Source organism: Adiantum capillus-veneris, chromosome 6, assembly GCF_014529385.1.
Source record: "Adiantum capillus-veneris isolate H3 chromosome 6, ASM1452938v2, whole genome shotgun sequence".
Lineage (NCBI taxonomy): Eukaryota > Viridiplantae > Streptophyta > Polypodiopsida > Polypodiales > Pteridaceae > Adiantum > Adiantum capillus-veneris.
Window position 1 is genome coordinate 42026944 of NC_140936.1, and position 25002 is coordinate 42051945.

The 25002-nt window shown below is 41.7% G+C and overlaps 1 long non-coding RNA gene across 1 annotated transcript; it reads left to right on the forward strand.

The window, feature by feature from the left end:
• Positions 1-216: 216 nt before the first annotated feature.
• Positions 217-6844, forward strand: LOC147455410 (uncharacterized). Its single transcript, XR_015188346.1, has 2 exons — positions 217-883; positions 6446-6844. It is a non-coding gene; the product is annotated as an uncharacterized LOC147455410 (long non-coding RNA).
• Positions 6845-25002: the final 18158 nt, after the last annotated feature.

A 25002-nucleotide genomic window follows, 5' to 3' on the forward strand; every position in this document is an offset into this window, starting at 1 on the left:
ATTTTGGAAAATTTTGAAGGGCATTTTGGGAATTTATGAAATATTATGGGGGTACTTGGGAATTTTTGAAATTTGATGGGTATTTTGGTAATTTTCCCTTTTTAATACAATTCTACCTTCTTCAAAAAAAAGAAAGTAGGAGACATCGTGGCAGCAAATGCTAGCTAACCCAACTTGCGATGTAGGCTACGAAGCTGTCCTCTCTCTCCCATAAGCGTGGACCCGGCTTCAGTGCTATCCACCTCTGTCCTATCCAAAATGCACCACTCTTCGCCTCAACAGCTCCTACCCAATCTTATCTTCTGCGCGCTGCTCGTCTCATCACAACCTTCAGAGACTGTCCTCCTGCGCGGTTTCAGGACGTCCACGTACCATCGACTCTGGCTCATCGCCTACAGTTGCATCCATCTTGCACAAGAAAGGCTGTAGTTTTCTACACTAGAGAGCAGGCTCAGCCCTCTGACGTGACAGCAATAGCTCCTCCTGCCAACACTTCTGGTCCTGATTGCATCTCTCAACGCAAGCAAGCAGACTCGACATGCATATGTGTGTGATAGGTGTGGATTAGCAAAATATTCAGGAGGGATGTCAGCGCTTCCTCAGGCCCTGGGACGGTTGAACAAGTAGGCGGACTCCATTGGGACAGAGCTAAGTGTTGAAGCTTCGGACTCTGTAGATAGAGCGCAAGGAAGATGGAGCCGTGGGCGGATGACTTAGGCCCAATTGGCGGTTGCTGGCAGTGCTAAAGGTTTGCAGGCCGATAGACGGGCACCGAACCGCATCGACAATAGTTCGAGGGGAGAACAAGCCAGGCATGCTTTCCTACAACCGACGCAGTTGGTGAGGCGCCTATGGACGACAACGATTATGGTGCGAGCACTGGGTGTGTACATGGAGAGAGAGAGAGAGAGAGAGAGAGAGAGAGAGAGAGAGAGAGAGAGATATTTTCACATCATAGAAACAATGCCAAGAGACCTTGAAGATCTATCTGGCAAGTCTTGAACTCAGTTGATACTCCGTGCGTGAGAGAGAGAGAGAGAGAGAGAGAGAGAGAATCTTTGCAGGAAACATCTGAGGGAAATTGTCCCCTTACTATCTCAAGAGAAATATACCCTGCTGGTCAAAGAGCATTTCTCGAATCTATTCAGTCCGAAGGAAAAACATGATGAAGCAGTCCCTCCTCATCTGGCTGTTCAAATGGATGCGGATCTTTCTTTTGGGGCAATCAATTCACAAGAAGATTTAAACATTTTCTCATGTAGGAAAACGGAGTCCTTTTCAATGTTTTTCATACAATACATAACATCATGAGCTTCTGCTCGAGAGGCACCGCATACCTAGCTAGGTATGCAGTGCCTCCCTCACAGAAGCTAATGATGTTGACAGAAGTCACAATGTGAGAATTACTGTAAGAATTTGTCTAAAACTTCTTGTGCAAGAGGGCCATAGACCCTCTTAAACATAACAAAACTCTTGGCATAGATGGGTTCCCTGCCGAGTTTTACCAAACCTTCAAAGACTCTATACCCCCTATTCTCTTGCATGTGTGGGAAGAGGCGGTGCGGCATTCTTCTCTATCACTGAAAATGAAGGCATCATCAAATTGCTCCACAAAAAGGCCCCAAGGAAGTCCTTACCAACTGGAGACCTCTCACAATGTTAACCTCAACATACACAATCTATGTAACAGCAATCGCCTTGCGTATCACCCCTTCTCTCTGAGAGTGGCTCTACTCTAAACAGAAGGGGTTTATCAAGGGAAGAAGGATAATGGAGGCAATGATATCTATGTGGGAAGGTATAGAATATGTTGAGTCCTTGGGTCGGGACTTTGTTTTTGTCAAGGTTGACTTTGACAAATCTTATGACAGGTTGGAATGGTCTTTCTCACTAGATTGTTTGGTCATGATAGGTCTTGGTCCAAAATTGGTCAAATTTGTTCAGCTTCTATTGGGCAATGCCCAAGCCAGAATAGTTATTGATAACTCTCTCTTTGACCCATTCCCACTTAACCTTTTGTTTAGGCAAGGATGCCCATTGGTGCCTCTATTGTTTGCTATTGCAGTCGATTCACTAAACTGGCTAGTCAAGATAAGAGTGGCAAAAGGTCGCATCAAAGGGATAATGGCAATCAGCAATGCCTTTCACAGTTTGCAAATGACACTAATGGATTGCTTCGCTATGATAATTAGTCCCTCGAGTCTTTCTGGGAATGCCTTGACATTTTTTGCAAAGCCTTGAGTTCAAGGATCAATCAATCCAAAACGGGCATCGGATCTTCGCTTTCTCCTCTACCCGAATGGATCTCTAATGAAGGATGTTCTATTCTTCATGATGGTGTCATCTTCAGATTTTTGGGCATCCCTTTTGGATTTAAAGTCACTATGTCTCAAAGGTGGAAGTGGGTTATGGAGAGGTTTTCTTCCAAACTCAACCGTTGGCTAGGGTTTCAAGTCAACATAGCGGGTAGGGTGGTTATCAAGCACTTCATCTCTTACTATGTTCTGTACTTTCTCTCCTGCTAGCACCCTCCAGACTCCCAACTGAAGGACATCACCAAAGTCTGCCGCAACTTCCTCTGGTCTGGAGACCCATTCAAAAAAAACTTAAGCCAAAGTAAAGTGGGACGTATAATGTTGCCTCCCCAAAGATCAAGGGGGAATTGGTCTCACCAATATCAGCGGTGGGCAGATAAATTAGCAGTTACACTTATTATTAGGGCTAGCTTTAGTTCATCCAGAAGAGTGGGCCATCCTACTATTTTGTAAATCAGTCGCTTCAAAATCAAAGAAGCTAAAGATGGGAGAATCTCCCTTGGATCACCATTTTCTTCGGTCCTTATGAAGTAATCCCCAGTGGATCAGACCTTCTCAAATCTCTCTGGAAGGCATGGAATAGATACTGGCATCATTTAAGGGTCAATTGGGCCTCCAAGCACAGCTTCCACCTCCAGCCACATGCATCAATATGGTGGGCACTTACCCCCTCCCCCCCTTAACACTAGGCAGTTAAGGTATGCTAGGAGAATACATTGGAAAGGCTTTGTTACCTGGTCTAACCTATGGCACAAATCTGTACACAGATGGCTCTCTCATATTGAACTCCTCGCAAAAACTCACCTTCAGCCCTGGGAACTCTGCCTGCTTGACTCCTGTAAGGCAAGCTTCCCCAAGGAGTTGGAGTGGACATTATCAGCCAGGGACTTACCCTCCCCACAAGCTCTGTATTGGAAAGGAGGGTCCAGCCTCAACAGGCCCCCTAAATTTCCCCTCTCCCTCCAAGAACCTGTTCACGTCACTTTGAATAGAAAGTGGAAGACTGTTGAAATTAGTGTTGCAAGGAAACGCACACAGCTTGGAGAAGGCGAAGGAAGCTCAAGGCACACAAAGAGAGTGTATTACTTAGTGTGTAATGGGAAGATAGATAGCCCTAGAATGATGGGCGTATATACAATGCACGAAAAAAAAACCTCCTAAAGAGGAAAAAAATGCCCCGACGGTCCTAGTGTGTTCACACACATCACTACCACATGTATATGGTAACAAATCCCGCATCGGCGTGATGCGGTGAACTAGGGCTGGCACGAAGAGTAAAGGGAAGTGCCATGCCTTGAGGAGATGATCAACCCACAAAGGGGAGCAAGCCCAAGGCTTTGCGGAAAGCCTCGAACTTCTCACAAGACAATGCCTTTGTGAAAAGATTTGCAAGGTTGTCATGTGTTTGCAAATAAGCCAAGCCGATCTCTCCTTCTGAGAGCCTCTCCCTGACATAGTGGTAATGCACCTCAATGTGCTTTGTACGAGCATGAAAAATTGGGTTCCTCACAACTGCCAATGCGCTCTAGCTGTCAGTGTAGATATTGTTGGCAATGTCTTGTCCAACACCCAAATCAGCCATAAGGCGTCTGAGCCCTACACACTCAACCGTAGTTGTGAAGACTGCCCTGTACTCAGCCTCACAGTTGGAAGTGGCCACAGTAGGATGCTTCTTGCTCAACCATGAAATACATGAACTGCTAGGCATGAAACAAAAACCACTTGTGGAGACTCGCGTGTATAACAACAAGCCGAATATGAGTCCAAAAAAGCATGTAAGTATGGCGGCAATGATCCCCCTTGGGATAAAACAAGCCAAGATGTAAAGTGCCATTTAAGTAGCAAAAAATACTCTTGACAGCCTGCCAATGCTTAGACCCTAGGCTATGCATAAATCTACTAACCTGTGAGACGGCAAACAAAATATCCAGCCTCATGTTGCACACATAAATAAGGCATCCAACATCATTTTGGTAAAGAGTGATATCTGTAGGATCACTAGCATCATGAAGACTCAATTTCAAACCTGTTTCCATGGGAGTGGCAATAGGTTTGCAATCCTCAAGTCCAAACTTACATAGCAGTGTCTCTATGTTACTTTTCTGACATAAGGCAATACCACCATCACATTGCTTGAATTGTATACCCAAGTAATGATGCAGCAGTCCCAAATATTTCATCTTGAAAGTAACATTCAAATCAGCCTTAAATTCAGAAATATGTCTCTCATTTGGTCCAGTGATCAGCAAATCATCAACATAAAGAGCCACAATGAGAAGTACATCACCCTCACGCTTTACATACAATGTGCTTTCAGTCGGAGTGTTACAAAAGCCTCGTTTGACCAAATGAATGTCAACTTTCTCATATGAAGCACGAGGAGATTGCTTCAACCCATACAAAATTTGTTACATTCAAAACCACGAGGCTGTGTTACATAAACTTCCTCAAATATGTCACCATTCAAGAAAGCAATAACAATGCTTGATTGATGTACATCCCAACCAAAATGAGGTGCCAATGCACATAGAAAACGCAGAGTAGTCATACGACAAGTGGGAGAAAATTCTCTTCATAATCTATGCCTTTTTGTTGTGCATAACCCTTTGCAACAAGTCGAGTCTTATAGTGATCAATCTCACCATCCGGCTTGCATTTCAACTTGTAAACCCACTTCGTACCAATGGCCTTTTTTCCAGGAGGCAAATCACATAAAGTCCATGTGTCATTTCTATAAGTGCATCATATTTTGATTGCATGGCAGCCATCCAATTTTTTGAATTCTATGCTTCATCAAAAGACAGAGGTTCCTCAACGTCATGTAAGCTAGACACGGCCAAAGCATAACAATCTGATGCATTAGATGCATGGCAAGAGCTTGAACGAGTGTGAGTAGACAAAGGTGCATCCAATTTACTGTCACGCAATGTATGCACTAGCCATTTTGGCATACCTCGAGCTTGCTCATTTTCAGCCCTTTCCTCATCAAGTAAATCATGCACATCTACATCAGTAATAGGCTGATCTGTAACATATTCAGAAACCCTCATAGGCTGTACATTTGTCTCATTGGATATTTTGGTTGATGCCATCATAAGTGGCCTCAAGCCAAAACATTTTCAGAGACCCCCATAGGCTGTACATTTGCCTTCCACAAACACAACATCCCGTGAAACCAAAATACGCTTTGTTTGTGGATGATACAACATGTAAGATTTGCTTTTAGCACTATAACCAACAAAAATACATTTGACAGCCTTATCATCCAGTTTTTTGCAATGTATTTGTGGAACCAAAGCATATGCCAAACAACCAAAACACGCATGTGCTCAATAGAAGGCTTTCTATCATGCCATGCTTCATATGGAGTAATAGACTGCAAAGATTTCGTAGGACATCTGTTTAGCTAGAACTGCTGGCAACAAGGCCTCGATAGACGCAACCTCCTCTGATACCAATTGTTGGAATTAGGGTTGCAAGGAAATGCACACAACTTGGAGAAGACGAAGGAAGCTCAAGGCACACAACAGAGAGTGTATTACTTAGTGTGCAATGGAAAGATACATAGCCCTAGAATGATGGACGTATATACAATGCACGGGGGAAAAAACCTCCTAAAGAGGAGAAAAATGCCCCGGAGGTCCTAGTGTGTTCACACACATCACTACCATATGTATATGGTAACAAAGACGTATTTAGATAGAAGGCAATGGAATTTTCAATTTAAAGCTATCTGGAATCGTGGTATCCCAACCAAACATTCAGTACTACTTTGGTTGATCTTACACAAAGCAGTCTGGATACATCACATGATGAGGAAATCAGAACTTGGCACTGGGGGGGTGTTCGAGATGCAATAGGGATGTTGAGGACATCCCTCGTCTGTTTATGAACTGTTCTTCTAACAGCTTGATTTTAGCTCCTTTGTACTTAGCTGGAAGCAAATGCTGCTTGGGGAGTCTATCTCTATGTTTTCTGTAATTTGGCATAGGAAGAGCTGAATTTTTTTGGATCATTTGGAAGGAAAGGAATGGCAGGATCTATGATGTTTCTTACCAGACCAAAAATCTGAGAATGTTGTTTGCTCAGTTTAATGTACATGTTACTCAGCTCAAGTTGGATCAATGCAGGATTTATGAGGCAAACTACAAGGTGCTCAATGATTGTCTGGGATACTACAATAGTGCTAACATCAACAAACAACAGGAAGTGCTATTGGATGGGTCTTACTCCCACCTGCAAAGAATGCTAGATGAATGCAAGACTGATGTGGTGAGAAAATGAGGAGATAGTATGCAAATGGAATTTGCCTGATTACACATATACAACAAGTCATCAATGCTCTACATAATGGAAATCATCAGACCGGAGGAAGAAAAAGTTAAAGATAGGCTGTTTTGCGTGATCAAGCACTTGACTTATATTGTAACTAGGAAGCTAGCGCATTTCAATTTTGTTATTTTTGTAGCGGGGAACCTCCCCTAGAACTTTGTACTTCTTTTTCTCTTCTAATATAATTTGCTCTCGCCCGTTATGGTTGTGAGAGAGAGAGAGAGAGAGAGAGAGAGAGAGAGAGAGAGAGAGAGAGAGAGAGAGAGAGAACAAGAATATTGTTTTTCTTTGTATGAAGATTCACATTATTTTTTTCAAAAATTGGCATTGCTCTGGCATTCCCTGCGAAGTAATCACCATTATTTTTTATTGGGAAACTTACCAAAATACCCCTCTAATTTGTGGAAATTCCCAATATACCCCTCAAATTTAAAAAATTCCCAAAATACCCTTGTATCTATTTTCATTGGATTCTTCAAGATTTTCTAATCTTTATTCTTGTTTGACAATTGTGATTTGTTTTTGAGTGCGTAGCATGTAATTTGTCGCCAATTACCTCGCAAAAAAAAGCGAAATATGTCTTAAAAAATATGAAGCAATTCATCTCCAAAACCTACATAACCAACTCAAATTTTAGTTTTAGCATCGTGTATGGTAGACAATCACTCTTCTTATGAAAAGCTACAATTTTTTTTGTTTTTGCAGAAATTTAGTCTCACAACAAGGGGTATTTTGGGAATTTTGGAAAATTTTGAAGGGCATTTTAGGAATTTATGACAAATTATGGGGGTACTTTGGGAATTTTTGAAATTTGAGGGGTATTTTGGGAATTTCCACAAATTAGAGGGGTATTTTGGGAATTTTCACAAATTAGAGGGGTATTTTGGTAATTTTCCCTTTTTTATTCCAAGAATATTGTAGAGTATGCGACATTCAGGTAGTCCAGTTGTAGGATATTCTTGTAGTTCAAACAATCAACTCCATGCCAATCAGACCAATAGACAACCGGCCCGACCTTGATGTACATCAGGTAGCGTCATATAAAAGAAGGCTCTGTGCAAGTACATGCGGAGGTGTTTGGGTTTATTCTGTGTATTCCACAATATGTCAGCGGAAGAATATTTTTTTGATAGCTCACCTGCTAGGCGTCTGAAGCGTTGGGTCCTTTGGTTTATTTAATAAGGTGGATATGCGACTCATGACATCTTGGAAGCGGTTTTGCATTTTTGCTATGATAAAAGAGGCATCTGTCTCAGTAGGGGCTACCCAATCATAGAAAATAAAAAAATCTCTCATTAGGAGAGTATATCCGCTTCGCATTGATAGAGAAGGTCGCGCACAGGGGGATCATAAGGCACGCAAAGAAGAGGCGGGGCAGGGCCGAGGTGTGGTTTGTTTAGGGGGGGGGTGGGTTGCAGAGCGGGAGAGGTAGGGGTGGCATCAAAAGAATAATTTTAATTATTCATGGGCACGCTCCTCAGCGCACATGCACGGATTCCCTCGTGGTTTATAGTAGACTTAAGTGGTGAAACTCTCTTCCGTGCGAGTTTGAATCTCTATCTCTCATTTTGTAAGGGTGCGAGAGGGATCCCTCGGACCTGTGAAGCGGTATCAGCAGGGTTGCTACAACAATGTATTATCAGAATCACTCTAGTTGTTATGAAAAGCTTTGAGGCTTGATTGTTTGGGTTGCTACAACAATGTATTATCTCTCTCTCTCTCTCTCTCTCTCTCTCTCTCTCTCTCTCTCTCTCTCTCTCTCTCTCTCTCTCTCTCTCTCTCTCTCTACAATTACAACAACAACAACACTAGGTCTCATGACCCTACGATGATAAAAATCCTTCTTCATCAATATTTGAATTTTGATGACATTAAAAAGTCTCGTTCCTAGCCCATCTAATGATTCTACCTCTTTGGCATGTTTATCTACTCCCGATGGTGGTCCTACATATGTTGTATCTCCTTTTGGTTCCACCTCTCAAAACCCAAACAACACCATGTGCTCCTACAACATGCAATCAAATTTACATGTAGCTTTCTCTTTGCAGCCAAGTCTGGCGTGCATCATGTCAATAGTGATACCACCCAGTTGCAAATATTTGTAAATCTATGCTTCTTGTAGTATACCAGGTTTGCAACTCCCCTAAGTTTTATGGCCTTCTTTTATATATTTAAAGCAATTGTAGAGGCGATTGAATGGAACCTTGAGAGAAAAAGCATCAGCATTGCTAAAGGAGGTCTCAAGAAGGTATGATTCACCATGTGAGATTCTACAGTACTGAGCCTGAGGCAGAAGAAAACATCATAAACACTTGAGACAAAGCATGTACTAATGGTTCCAAAAAGTGGTGTCATGAAAAAGTCCTTTGGTAGCATTTTACAAACCTCATTTGTATGTTTTGCATGTAAAATAATCCATCATGTTATATATTAGTGGATAGCTTTTTCAAAGAAAAGTATAAATGTAATGTAACCAACATTTTTCAATAAAAATTATTTCATTTACTTGCAAAAGTGTTTAAGGTTTTTATTTTGTTAAGTCATAGAGAGTTTTATCGGAACAATCGGATCAAAAAACGGACTTTGGAACTATTAATTATGGCCCTTACTTATGTGGGAACAACAGGTTGCTATGGGGAAACTTAGGTCTTAATACTATAATTGAAGATGAGAGTAGACCCTCAAGAAAGAAAGAAAAATTTTAGGTTAAGTTTTAGGAAAGGAGTAGTAGCTTTAGGAAAGAAGGAGTATTTTTAGGAAAGAATGTAATGAAAATGGCCTATTAACTTTGAGAGTAGTGGAAATTAGAGAAGTACTTTTATGAAACTACGTTGTGAGCATAGCGGGTGAACTTAATTGGTGGTAGCAACATAAACATAGCATTTAGTTAACTTGGCATGAACAATACTTTTGCAGTAGACAGAGTTTAGAGAACATGACAACAGTTGAGGACTGGATTTATGTGGAGTTGGTCCCTCCTCCAATAGGCATTTGTATTATAGTTTCTCTCATCAAGAGGGACTTGTTACAATACAATCTTTGTGTTCCTTGTGACCTAGGTGATGCAATGAAGATGGAAAGCTTCATGCAACATAAACTTTGTGGAAAGCATTAACTATCCCAAGCCCTAGTCCCAAGACCTCAAAAACCTTCGAAGGTGGAGAGAGCTAGCAAGGAATGAGGGTAGGGAAGAGGAAGAATAAACATTCCATAGGAGAAAGAATTAGTTTCTCACTTATCATAACTCTTCTTGCTAGCATACATAATAGCATAGTAATGAAGATTTATAAGATGTCAAGATTAAGCATTGAAGCATGGCTCTTGGTTGGATTTGCATTCCATAGCCAAGAGTGTTGGTGTAGACTTTAAACCTCTCTAGTTGCTTAGAGAAGGAGAGGGAGGTCTTGCACTTTGCACAATACAGGGCGTGTGTGTGGGAGAGTATACACCCAAGCATGCCCCTAGCTTCCTTGGTCGATCCCCCCTTGTAGATCATGCTTGAAGCTCATTGGAGGCCTAGCCAATCACAAGCAGGAGGCATTACAAGCAACAAGGGTAGTCTTGGGACAAGTGTCCCCCTTTCCCATTTGAAAGAGAGGACTTGATAAATGCAAAAATGATTAATTAAATCTACTAATTTATCATTGGACCCCTTGGGTGGCCAACCAATAGGCTTTAGGCCCACCATGAGGGCAACATGAGGAGGAGCTTGACAAGTGTCCCTTTCGCTTTCTTTGTACCAAGCTTTCCTTGTGCGAGGGTGTGCGTGTTCTCTCTCTAGCCCCCTCTTGTAGGGCTCGTGATTAACTTTTGCACACCTTACCTCAAGCACCTTAGTCAGCAAGCATGACAAAGCACCTCAAGTCTGGGTAGTGCTATTACAAGCACCTCAGGCTCCCTAGTTGGAAGGCACCTCAAGCACCTTCGTCATCAAGCACGACAAGCACCTTAGTCAGCAAGCACGACAAGCACCTCAAGCTTGGGCCAGCTTGAGGTGCCTAGTTGGAAGGCACCTCAAGCACCTTCGTCATCAAGCACGACAAGCACCTTAGTCAGCAAGCACGACAAGCACCTCAAGCTTGGGCCAGGTTCCCACCTCAAGCTCATCTCTAGCTTACCTAAGGTCAAAGGACTTTTAAACACTAACCTTTGGAGGTCTTTAATGAAGCTAACCCTAAGGTCTTTAAGCTTCATTATCTAGTCTTGCTCTTTGACCGACCATCTCTCATTTGGACCCCTTTACCATTGGCCCCGTGTTGATATAGATCTGAAAGCACATGTCTATATTCTAGCCCTTGTTCCCGTTTATTCTCCCACATTAAATGATCAATTTAATGAGAAAAGCATTTGGATTGGTTAGATATTAGATTTTATGACATTACCTCTGTCTTGAAATCATAGTCGTCCTCGACTATGAGGTAGAAGAGATAAAGCCTTAGTCATTAGTTAATCTTTCTTAGCGGGTAGAGGATCCCTTTTTACCCCACGACATCATTCCAAGATGGATGACTAATCCATTTGGTTCTTGGGAGACATAGATGCCGCAAGCATGCCTACTCCTTAGTCCATTTCATTCTCCCAAACTAAAGTGACAAATTCTACTTGGTGTTTGAGAGATGTCGTCATCATAAACATGATTCTAAGCATGCATACTATTTAAATTTGCACATAAGATAAAAGCATTGATCATTTGAAAGAAGTTTGTACATTTGCTTACTCTAATGTAGCATTGTAAGCATTGTCAAGGTTCATACTATCTTTAAGTTGTGTTCCTTGCATCCATCTAGCATCTTCAAAAGGATAATTTTTGAAATCAATAAGATACCATCGGATAATCTTACCATGTCATAGTACCTTGTCTTCTCGCCGAAGGATAGCTTCGGGTTGTAGCACCTCTTCTTGGTGAGTCAACTTCGGGAGGGTCTTCAATAATTGGTTCACTTGGTGGCTCTCCTTTGTAGGGCTTAAGTAAGCTCACATGAAAAGCATTGTGTATGAGCCAATGGTTGGGCAACTTGAGTTGGTAAGCCATCTGATTGATGGGCTTCAAGATTTGGAAAGGACCATAGTATCTTTTTGCTAACTTAGCATAATACTTTTGATGGCCTGTAGGATGTTTGCCCATCATTTGCCTCAATTGAGCCTTGGGAAACTTAAGTAAGATCCAATCATTTTCTTTGAATGTTAAGGCCCTTCTGTGCTTGTCAGTAGTAGTTTTTTGCCTTTGTTGAGAGATGGATATAACCTCCTTAATCTTTGAGAAGATTCTTGTAGGTCACGGCTATACTCATCAACAACGAGGATCTTCCATGTACTTTAAGTAGCAAGGGACTTTTAGGTCTCCCCTCAATTATTTCAACATGTGCTTTTCAAATAGACGTATGTACAATATTATTGTAGGCATACTCTACAAGAGGTAAGTACTTCTCCCCTTGTGAGAGAGACCTTTCCAAAAGTTAATGATCGTTCTAGGATCTCTATCTGAAACGATGGATGTTGGTAATCCATGGTGTTTGAAAATCTGTGATATGAAGAGAGTTGCCATTTGGTGTGCCTTAATAGTCTAGGAATAAAGTGTGCTTGCTTGCTAAACCTGTCAACTATTGTCCATATCCCGTATTCCCATGGATGGACTTGGGTAATCCAAAGATAAAATACATGGATATACTCTCCCATGATGAATTTGGGATAGGCAATGGCTAGAGCAATCCAGGTTGCTTCCCTCTATCATACTTGGTCTTTTGGCATACTGCACATTTTGAAACATACTCTTGTATGTCCACTTTCATCCTAGGCCAATAGAAGTAAATTTCTATTCCTTGGAGAGTAGGTTGAATGCCTCTATGCCCCGCATAGGGAGGAGCATGGGATTCATACATGACTTTCTCACGAAGGGAGTAGGTAACACATAGCCTATTGCCATGGAGAAGATAACCATCGTGCAAGGTGAATGGTTCTTATTTCTTCCCCAAAGCAAGGGCTGACATTATGTCTGTATAGTCAGGGTCAATAGCATACTCATCTATCATAGAAGATAGATCATTGTGAGTAGCTATAGACACCGCATTAACTTTTAGCCGGTCGTGAAAATGCATCGGCCACTTGATTGTGCTTACCAACAATGTGAGTAATATGAAAATTAAATTGCAAAAGAAAATTTTCCCACCTCATTTGTTTGTCAAAAAGATTGGTTTGGGTCATGAAGTACTTGAGACTTTGGTGGTCGGTTCATAGAATAAATGGAGTCCCCAATAAATAATGCTTCCATGTGTCTAGGGCATGTAGAACAGCTAGAAGCTCTTTCTGATAAATGCCTAAGACACGTTCATCTGTGTTGAGCCTTCATCTCTCATATGCTATGGCATGCCCTTCTTGAATCAAGACTGCTTTAAGGCAATCACAGGCTGATAGGGTGGTGGAGGGAGGGTTGACATGCATCAAACCGCATCGACAATAGTCCAGAGAGTGGCAATGTTTTAAAAGGGAGAATGAGCCAAGCATATTTTCCTACAACCAATGCAATTGGTGAGGTGCCTATGGATGACAATGACTATGTGGGATGTGTACATGGAGTGTAGAAGAAGGGGGGTGGGAGGGGGGGGGGCAAGATTGCCAAAGTAGCAGGTACTACCGACAACAAGCTCCCAGCTATGCCTTATTCTTAAGCGAGCGATACAAAAACAAGGAGTTCACAATAGTAGAAATGATTGTAGAGAAAGATGAGATTGGCCGGGAACACACACACACACACACACACACACACACACACACACACACACACACACACACACACACACACACACACACACACACACACACACACACACACACACACACATAAGGACAGCCAACAGACGCTGCCTGAACCTGGCTCGGATCTCCGTTCATCCCAAGTTTGAGCATATATAGCTAGCCACGCACACAATAGTTCTCTGCTCACCTCACGTTTGAGCACAAGAAGACGCTCACTGCTTTTTGAGTGAAAATCGTGACAAAATTTTGGTTGGCTAGCTGGCTGTAAAATACAAGGCTTGATTTTTTGGTATTGGCTTCCACCCTTGCTCACCTAAGAAGGGTCCGCCACATCAGTATAAGCTTCTACAAGGAGGTGACCGACTTGCTGGCTGCCCTTATGTGCGAAGCAAGAGAGAGATAGAGAGAGAGAGAGAGAGAGAGAGAGAGAGAGAGAGAGAGAGAGAGAACATGAATATTGTTTTTTTTTGTATGAAGATTCACCACTATTTTTTTGAAAAATTGGCATTGCTCTGGAATTGCCTGCTAAGTAATCACCACTATTTATTATTCCAAGAATATTTCAGTTGAAGAACATTTTTTTGATAGCTCGCTTGCTAGGCGTCTAGAGCTTTGGGCCCTTTGGTTTATTTTATAAGGTGGGTATGCAACTCATGACATCTTGGAAGCAGGAGTTTTGGATTTTTGCTATGATAAAAGAGGCATAAATCTCATCATGCTTTGAAGTTTATTTATTTTATAATGAGCCATTCTATCTCTCTCTCTCTCTCTCTCTCTCTCTCTCTCTCTCTCTCTCTCTCTCTCTCTCTCTCTCTCTCTCTCTCTCTCTCTCTCTCTTTCATGTACTGCCCGTTCAGAATCACTTCAAATGTATAAGAAGTTTTTAGGCTTGACATTTTGGCTACCTAAGTTGCATTTATACGCCCATATAGCAAAAAATGTACATATATTTTGATATCATATGTTGTATACCCGTATTATACGTGTATCTTCGAATAAACCATATTTCAATCGAACAATATTTTGATCAAAATATATTTCGATCAAAATAACGTTTGCTTTATAAAAAAAGGCGCCGCGAGTTTGAACAAACTATCGCAACATTGACATCGCTGACTCGGGGGCTTCACTATGTATAAAACTACCATATCACGTGCGTTCAAGAATCAAGAAATGTTTGTAAAACACCTTATCTATGAAATTTTGGAAATATCATGTACCCTTTTCTTTTATAAGCTGTAAGTTATTTTCAAATCTGAAAAAAATAGTATCCTTCTCTATATATATTTCTGTAAGTTTCAAGAGCTTTAAATACCCTTTTGTTGAACTCACATGATAGGTTACATTTTTCTTAGGTGACTTCTTCGAGATCGCTGATAGACACACACACACACACACACACACACACATAGCGACAGCGCCATCACGGTAGTCAGATAATCTTTTTTTTTTTTTGCTTTTTTTTTGTGAAGATGTATTTGCTAGCGCTGTTGTTGTGGAGCTTTGCTTGCACCTCAGTGTTAGTTTGCAAGTTGTATTTTCTAGCACTGTTGCTGTGGAACTTTGCTCACACCTTAGTGTTAGTTTGTAGGTTTGTCACTCTCTTTGGCTGTGTTGACCCCCATGTCACACTGCAAAGAGAGAGAGTCTAGACACCCGTCCTTGGCTGTGTTGATCCTCATGACACACTGCAAGGGGGGTTAGACTTTAGACGCTTCATCCTTGACTGCTATTGACCTCCATGTCACACTGCAGGGAGTAGCTTAGGATGTGCAATTAGATTTTTCATCTCTGGTTTCACATTGCAGGGAGGGATTAACTATCTTACATCCTTTCTTCATGGTTGTTGCTGACCATTGGGTTGCACTATTGGAAGATTGGATTTAATAGATTCTTTGTCTCTGTCTGTTGTTGACCACCGTGTTGCACTGCAGGGAGGGGTTTATGATTTTTAAATCGTTCGTTCTCGGATGTTGTTGACCATTTGTCACACCGCAAGAAGATTGGATTTAATAGATTCTTCATCTCTATCTATTGCTGACCATCGTGTCACACTGCAAGGAGGGGGGTTTAGGGTTGTCAAATCCTTCGTTCTTGGTTGTTGTTGACCATCACGTTACACCGCAAGAAGATTGGATTTAATAAATTCCTCGTCTCTAGTTATTGCTGACCAACGTGTCGCACTGCAGGGAGGGAATTAGGGTTTTTAAATCCTTCGTACTTGGATGTTGCTAATCATCGCAGTTGCATTGCAGGAAGATTGGATTTAATAGGTTCTCCATCTCTGGTTGTTATTGACCACCGTGTCGCACTGCAGGGAGGGGATAGATATCTTACATCCTTCGATCTTGACTATTGCTAACCATCACGTCACACTTTAGGTTGAATGGATTTCTTAAATTTCTTGTCTCTAGCTATTGCTGACCACTGTGGCTTCCACATCGCAATGCAGGGAGATTGGTACTATATGCTTTTTCGTCTCTGGCTGTTGTTGACCACCGCGTCGCACTGCAGGGAGGAATTATATATGTTTAGGTCTTTTGTTGCTGGTTGTTATTATTATTTATGAAATGTTTTTGTTTAGATCTATTTATAATCATATATGTCAAATTTATATCTATTCTAGATCTATTTAACTTATATTTGCTTCATGTAATTTCAGGCCTCAATCATGGTAGAGACAAAGTTGACGCATCAGCATCACAAAATCATTTGTGATGCTCTAGTTTTATCTCCCTATGGAGATTCAGACAATCATTTGCATCGGACATTTGATCCACTACAGGCAAGGTTTGATGATTTTGTGATTGAACTTGTGGAACAGTGTTGGCTAAAATTGTGGGGTGCATTCCTTGTTTCGTTGAACCCAGCTTTGTGCACTAATGAAGTAATGCATAACAGAGTAAAGCAATTATTGGGCCATGTCACTAGAAGCTTTGAGAGTATGATTCATCCAAAAATTTAAGCCAAACCTGGAATCAAAGGGCAAATGCAACATGTGGCACAACTACATTCAGAATTGAAGAGCAAGGATAAGGTCAAAGGCTCTTCAAAACGTCCTAGGATAGAAGAGGATGTGCCTCCTCCTTCAGATGCCAAGCCCTTAGCTATACACCTGGATGATACTACAGGTCCTCCTGTCCTACACTTACTTGGGGAACATTCTATCTTTCACTTGTAAGCACCCCAATAAGGTGAAGGACGTTTTGCAAATGTGAAACAAGTTTCAGTTGCCCATTCTCTCTTCAAAGATCCTCTCTATGTGGCAAAGATCTACAAGGACCAGATAGGAAGTAAGACAACATTACAAACAGTGCTAGAGGAAGCAACTGCTACTATTGTTTAGCATCGTGGCATGATATTTCCCCGTACTCTTGTTCATTATAGCAAAAGGCCTATGTTGATCTTCAAGCTTTGGAATGGAAGTCGCCTTGAGCAGTGGATTCATGCATGTCATCATGATGGAAGCAAGCTTACAATCAAAGACTTTCAGCACACATCTAGAATTGTACAATAGTTCATAGACAACAATTTTTTGATTTGCAATGCTCTTCTGCAGACGATGAAATTCATGCATAGTCACGACTTCATTCACAAAGATCTACACCCTAGAAATATTCTATTACATTTTGGCAAGCAAGGAGTGTATTGCTGGAATCACGGACTGGGGACAAAGTACACCATCAAACACTTTGGCAATGTTTGCCAAGCTACCAAATCTCAACCCTCAAACTAGAGCTCAATTGGAGCGAGATTATCCATGGACTGCTGTGCGCTCCTTGCCGCACTGTCGAAGCAAGGGACTTGCCAATACACCGTGTGCGAGCCACAAATGGCTCCAAGCACACAACAAGCCTAAACTAGCAAGCTCAAGAGAGCAAAGGGTGTGTCACTCACCGCTCTACGCTCGCCTTCGTGGTGGATTCCTCGCCGCGATGAAGAAGAAGCTGCAGTCGTGCCGCGCTCAACCGCTTCGCCGCCGTCGTGCCTTCGTAATGCTCGATCGCACACACACTCTCCCTCTCTCTCTCTCTCTCTCTCACACACACACACACACACACACACACACACACAAGGAGATGGTGAAGGAGAAGGAGATGGAGATGGAGATGGAGATGGAGCAAGAGCACTCCTCTATTGCACAAATGAGAGAATAAGTAAAAATTAGGTTTAGTTGGCTTTTATATGAGCTCACCCCATTCACACTTGGGCGCCCAAGCTTAGCCAACTAATCCCTTGAATGTCCCAGTTAGAGTGCGCCTCTCATCGGCGATCACTCTTACCCTTTTCCTATTGGTCCGACAAGCCCGGTACCTGACTCTAAATAATACAACGTTTATAGATCATAGGGTGTCCGTGTGCCGTGAGGGTTAACATGCCCCCCTTCCTGATGTAGATTCCGTCCTCGGAAGCTATTGACTTGAAGCTGGTTCGTCGAGGTGGAAGAGCATTTGAGATGAATGTCCTTAGCCTTCTTCAGTCACTGCAAAATCAAACAACATTGGCACAGTAATTGCATTCTCTTAAAAAGCATATGCTGTTTTAGGTAGACAAATTGATTGGTAAAAGAATTTTAAACAATTTGTCAGCAATGAACATTAAATTGCAATGTAATCAAATGCATAAACAGATGTAAAGGTAAAAAATTAAACAAGTCTGGGGTCGCTAATTTGACAGTCGAAAGGCACTAGAGATCGAATATTAATACCATGGGTAAGCTTCTTAATTATCTGTGGTCAATTAAGTTGTTTAATCGCGAGAGCCAAGTATTCATGTTCGAGGGCTGACTAGAGGCTATATCCAGAAGACCTTGTAGTTAAGCTACCATAAAAGGAATTTCTCATGAAATCATCGCCTGACTGATTACTTTTTCTTTGACCCCCCAAAGTCTTTTCACATTGATTTAATTTTGATGTGTGTGCTTATTTTGTATGCCTTGGGTTTTTTGCTTTTCAAGGAAAAGCGCCCACACTGGGAACCTCTAGGGCTCTAGTACCATAGGCAATACATGTGAGTGAAGTACCAATTTAAGCAAGGATTTCTCTTCCAGCTTAAAATTTTACATTGTGGCACTTTGATTTTTTGTTTGCAACATTTAAATTTTGTAACTTTGGGGAGTCATATAACACTGATACCCTCCCCAGGCTCATCACATTAGTAAACTCCCTTTATAATACTTAAGCTAAAGGTCAATAGGGTTAAGCCCACTAGAAAGCCCTAGTACATTTCATACAATGCTGCCTAAATCCGATTAAGAACCTAAGTAACCATTGCTTATTAGGAAGGCATTCCCCATGGTATTAAGAGAAGATTTCTAATACCTAGCTTGGTCAAACTAGCTTAGTCGAACTGCTTGATTTTTACACCTAGACAAGTGATTATGATAAAACATTACATTGAATTAAATGTTTGATACTAAGCCAATGCGTTGAATATTATGCTACCAATCACAATCAAAGGAGACAAACATGGATGCAAAAAGATAAGGGCAATGCTCATGGACATAAAACACCTGTTTGTGTTGATGGTCGCGCTTGATCCGAAGTGTGAATGAGAGAAAGATTCCATGAAGGTCCAATTCCTATCAATAGCAACACGCTCCTGTACACACTAGGAAACAAAAGGAATACCTCCAGGAGGCACATTAGTGGGAAAAGAGAACTTCGCTAATCTCTCAGCTCTAAAACAGAAACACTCCTATCGTACTAATCTTACCTACCCTCCATCACTCAAGTGATGAGGATCAAAGGTGTTTTATGGCATAGGTTTCTGTTTCACTGTACCAGATGTGACATGGGTAGGTCTGAGTCAATGTTTTGACTTTTAATGTGCATACTCGTTTGCTAATTGCTCTTGCTCTTTATTATTTTTTTATTTTGTGAGTATAAAGCTTTATATGTACATTCCCTAAGATTGGTGATTGAGAGGTCAGGGAGAAAGGTTGAGAGGGAAGCAAGTGAATAATGGATGTCCACAAACACTCCCCCCTTCCTTGGGTAGATCATACCGTTTGAAATGAGCTTGTCACCCTTTGAAACCAATTGTTCCAGTTGGTAATAGGTGAGGATTTTTGCCAGTAGTTTTCTATTACCCTAGGTGCCTCGTCAAGTTGCAAGGGTGGTAAGGTACTCTCCCAGGATCGAACTTGAAGTGGTTCATCAGGTGATTCTTGAACACTGGGAGGTGTGGATTCTTTTGTAGCTTCATGGAGGTCCACTACTATAGATGGAGGCTGTGTAGAAGGTTTTACCTCTATGGATGTATTACATGAGGAGCTAGAAGCTTCATGGGACTCCCCCCTTCCTGAGCTAGGTGGAACAAATCGTTCTTTCTTTGGTACCCAAACTAGCTCGGGAGCGGGTGTGTAGCATTCTGTGATTTTTTTCTTTCCACGATCATTGATTCGTTTTGGAGCTACGGGATTGGGCTCACTTGGGTCAAGTGATAGGTAAGAGCACAATCTACGTTTTGGCACCCAGATTTGATCATTTCCTTGATAGTAGCCTTGGGCTTCCAATAGTCGTTTAGGGATCCATCGCAACATTTTCTTACTTTTCTTGGAGCGAGTGGTACGTTTCTTACAAGGCTTCTGTTTTTTAGCACTAGCTATGGTCACTAAGGAAGCTTTAGGGACCCACTTGTATGTTTTCTTCGTTACATTAGGATGAGTCTTGTCGGAAGCGATATGCATTGCTTGTAGCATATTTAAGGGTATAGGAATTTCATCCCCCTCAGGTGTTACCCAGGTCGTCCCCCTATTTCCCCAAGTGTCTATGGTTGATGCTAGGTGGACCCAATCCACATTGTCCGACTCAGTCATCCCAGGTAGGATATCCATATGGACACTCTTTGGGGGTGTGGGGTCCACGTGCGATGTGAAAGGAGAGTCCATTTCCCCACCCCCTTCGTGTGCTTCATTTGCATCAGGTTCCAAGCCAGTAGCTCTAGGCTGTGGAGCTTCAGGAGGTGCATGGCCTTCTCTCTCAGTGTTTTGGGTAGGGTATGCTTCCATGATTTCTGAGTCGGAGGAGGAATCACTAGCGGCTATTTTAGGGTCTTGGGTGGTGCTACCTTGTGTCCCCTTTGAGGGTCTAGAGCCTATCGTGGATGGGTAATGGGTGTCCGTATGAACAGAGGCACTACCAATGTGATCGTGCTCTAACACTCGTCCAGAGCGTAAGTGCATGTGCTTTTGATACCCTCAGGTGTCAAAAAGCTGCTCTAGGAGGCCTTGTGACTAGTTTTTTGCGTGTTTTTTGTTTGTTTTTTTGCTAGATTTTATAGAGCGTGTCGTGGAATGGGCCGTGTGATAGCTCGAAACGAGCGTATCGCTAGGAGGGACGTGCTGTGCTTTACAGCCCACCGTTTGGTTCTATTTTGGTCCAGAAAAGCCCAAAACAGTCTTTTCCTAGCTAGGGAACTAGGCTCCAAATAGCAAGTCTAAGGGTGCAAGTGGGAAGAGAAGGGAGGAGAGTGGAGGACTTGTCCCACATGCTCTCATTCCCTCTTGAGGAGGTAGGGTATATATATAACAGTGAGTCTAGTATATATCATAGGACTGAGGCCTGGGCCTGGGCTTGGGCTTGGGCTTGGGCTTGGGCTTGGGCTTGGGCTTGGGCAAATGATCCCGATCCCGATCTATCTTTTATACAAACCAACCCGTCCGTTTTTATAACTCACGTTTTTTATTTTCAAAAATTTAACCTCCCCCTCACTCGCGTTTTTATTTTTCGGATTTTAATTAATTTATTTTTTTAATGCAAAAAATTCAACACAGAAAATGCAGAAATTTAACACAGAAAATGCAGAAATTGCAGAAATTGAAACTTGACAGAACCAGAAAATGCAGAAAATGCAAAAACGCAAGAAATGCTAACTGTGCAGTGCAAACCAGAAAACGCAGAAAACGCAAAAAACAGAAATCTCCACACAACTACACACTCATTCCCTGCCTTTCCTATGCTAGAAATTGCACCACAAGAAAGCGTAAAGTGCTCACCGAGCTTAGTGTAGGGCATATCCCCGGCAGCGGCGCCAAAAATGTGCGCTCCTTGCCGCACTGTCGAAGCAAGGGACTTGCCAATACACCGTGTGCGAGCCACAAATGGCTCCAAGCACACAACAAGCCTAAACTAGCAAGCTCAAGAGAGCAAAGGGTGTGTCACTCACCGCTCTACGCTCGCCTTCGTGGTGGATTCCTCGCCGCGATGAAGAAGAAGCTGCAGTCGTGCCGCGCTCAACCGCTTCGCCGCCGTCGTGCCTTTGTAATGCTCGATCGCACACACACTCTCCCTCTCTCTCTCTCTCACACACACACACACACACACACACACACACAAGGAGATGGTGAAGGAGAAGGAGATGGAGATGGAGATGGAGCAAGAGCACTCCTCTATTACACAAATGAGAGAATAAGTAAAAATTAGGTTTAGTTGGCTTTTGTATGAGCTCACCCCATTCACACTTGGGCGCCCAAGCTTAGCCAACTAATCCCTTGAATGTCCCAGTTAGAGTGCGCCTCTCATCGGCGATCACTCTTACCCTTTTCCTATTGGTCCGACAAGCCCGGTACCTGACTCTAAATAATACAACGTTTATAGATCATAGGGTGTCCGTGTGCCGTGAGGGTTAACAACTGCCCCTGAAAATATCAGCACCAATCCTCCTCCTTTCACCAAAGCATCTGATATATATAGTCTCTCATATATTCTTAGACGTTTGGTTGCGTGTATTCCAGAGCCCTCTGAGGTTGTCAAGCACAAATTTTTACAAAATGTAAACAAACATCTTGCCAGTGGTGAATTCTCCAAACCCTTAGATAGGCCTAAAATATGGGATTTAAGACTTTGTTTGAATGGAGCCCATAATGTTGGCTATCATGTTGTAATCGAATCTGGCTTGAGGCATGTTGATGATGAGACCAGTACCAATATTTTTTGTCATTAATGATGCACACTGTGTGGTGATATTTCAAACTAGATCTTTAATTGCATTTTTAGTTACGTCTTTAAAGTTCTTCAAGTTAGGGTTTTAAAATATTTCAATTTGGATCACTGAAATCCTCTAAACCATCTCTCTTTTCTAAGTACTAAGGCTTCGCTCATTAATGTTTATTGTTTTGCATTTCAAGTATGGAAGATATTGCTCCCGACTAGAATGCACAGCAGCTTAATGATCCTTTGCTTAATCATGCATTTGCACAACAAATTTACAAAGAGGAAGAGATTCGGGTGGTGCAAGGAGATCTTAGTGCTTTGGTTGCGTCCCAAGAAGACGAATCAGAACTTCAAGGGGAGCCACTAAATTACAGGCAATGTAGACTGTTATGCCCAAATAATTTTGTACGCAATACATTACTTTGACTTAGTGGAAATGCTAAGGCTTTCGCTCCCTTGAAAGTTTGAGATTTGCAAAGCACTGTCCTCACAAGAAATATACTGTCAAGATTTATCCAAGTAGATCACCACTAATTAATAATCAAGTGGCAATTTCCTTTGTGAAACAATGCTACTGTTATTATGTATTACAGCTCAAAGTAGATTGAAATGATTGTCCCACAACAAGAGGTGTTGGCAAAGGATGCCTAGCTGAGAAGATTCATGCACGGGAAGCCAATCAAGAAGACCCTCCTTGCAAAAGAGGTTACACATATTTGCTCAAAGAAACCGCAGTCTTGAGCAGCTCACAAGCCAAGGTGTGGATTTGGCAAGTCAAGGAGAGACCAGCCAGCTGCACGCTCGTATAGCAGAGCTAGAAAGGAAGTTGGCATGGTACAAGGCAAGATATGGGCTTCAAATTGAAGAAGAGATAGGCCATGCGGGTCCAAGTGATTCATTCGGTAATTCAAAATTTTGCGTATCTGATATTTTAAGAGATCCAGCCCATGATTTAAATTAAATCTCCCAAACAATAATAAGCTCTTTTTGTATCTTAATTCTCAAGATTTGTAACTAAAACCTCTTTTTGATATGCAAATCTTTATTTGTTGGAACAAATGAACATGTCGGGTGTTGTTGCAATTGTATAAATTTTGTTCTCTCCCTCCCTCTTTCAGATAATGATAGAAAGAAGTTAGAGAGAAAGAGAGACAGTGTGTGTGTGTGTGTGTGTGAGAGAGAGAGAGAGAGAGAGAGAGAGAGAGAGAGAGAGAGAGAGAGAGATTGTGAAGCTAAACTTCACATAACTTTTGTATTACAAAATTAATTGAGAATATAGTACAAACTTTATAGCTCATCCGTCCCCTCAATCACAAGCACCATGTCATCAATTCTTCAACATCTGAACAGTTCGGATCAATATCTTCCGGGTTCCATTCCATTTCATCATTGGAGTTGGGCTCATTTGCAATTGCTTCATGTGTTTGAAAGCGCCCAAAGCTTTCCTCTGAGGCACATGTGGCTAACTTTGCTGGACTATGTATAAGTCGCATGCTACAAATTAATAGATACACCAAGTCCGCAGCTTGTTTAGGACTTAATCAATTTTGTTTTTTAGTATGCACAAAAGCAAATGAAGACCAATTTCTTTCATAGCTACCACTTGAGGTGGTAACAAACAATACTCTCACAACCACATGTTGAAGTTCCACTTTTTCTCCATCGTACTATTTCCACCAAACTGGTGCACTCATCGTCTTGATATCATCTATATGCCAAGGATCCCCAAACATTCCTTCTCTGTTAGTATATTCCGTCTTCTATGTGTATGCCACTTGTCCATCCACATTGCCTAATAGTTGGGCACACACTTTCTTGAAATCATTGACCACTTCATTGTTTAAAGATTGATCGTGCATCTAGAACTTGGGATCTAAGACAAACCCTGCTTCATGTAAAGGAGTATGCAGCTTCTCCCATCGTCTTTTGACAAATGAAATCATCATGGCTTTCTCTTTTCCTACATAATATGTACAGTCTTTTAACTTGCAAGAGGCTTCATGCAAGTACTAGTAAATCCATCCAAAGATAGAGGCTTCTTTGTCCAATAATCATATCAGATGAGTGAAGGATTCTGTGACGGTAACAATTTTGTCTACATTTCTTCAAAAAATAGCATTTGGAAGTAGCAGGTTCATACTTGGGATATTTATCAAGCCAAATGTCTCCTCTTTTATCTGTCATTGTTTCAACAAGGGCTGCTTTAACCTGCTGTAGTGTAGAGAGAACGTAATACGCTGTCGCAAAACGGGTCACACAAAAAATCTGTAAATTTTCTGTTGGGGACTTTATTCTAAATAAAGCGTAAGAAAATGAATGCTCTCTTATAAACTTCACCAAGTGGTTTGCATCTAGAAGAGTTTTCTTAATAGAAGGAACCTTTCCAAAGTCCTTTAAGAGCAGATTCAAAGTGTGAGCAGCACATGGAACCCATGTAATCTTTGAATATTTTTTTCAATTGCTTTTCCAGCTGCTTTGTAGTTGAATGCATTATCTATGACAATGGATGTCACATTTTTAGGTCCCCCTGTTCTTTTGATCAAACACTCATATACACCAGCAAGATATCCACCAGTTTTCTCTTTTAAGAATGTATCAATTGCTTCAAGAAAGATGGAACCTCTTGGACAAATCAACATCACATTAATCAATGGTTTCTTTTGACG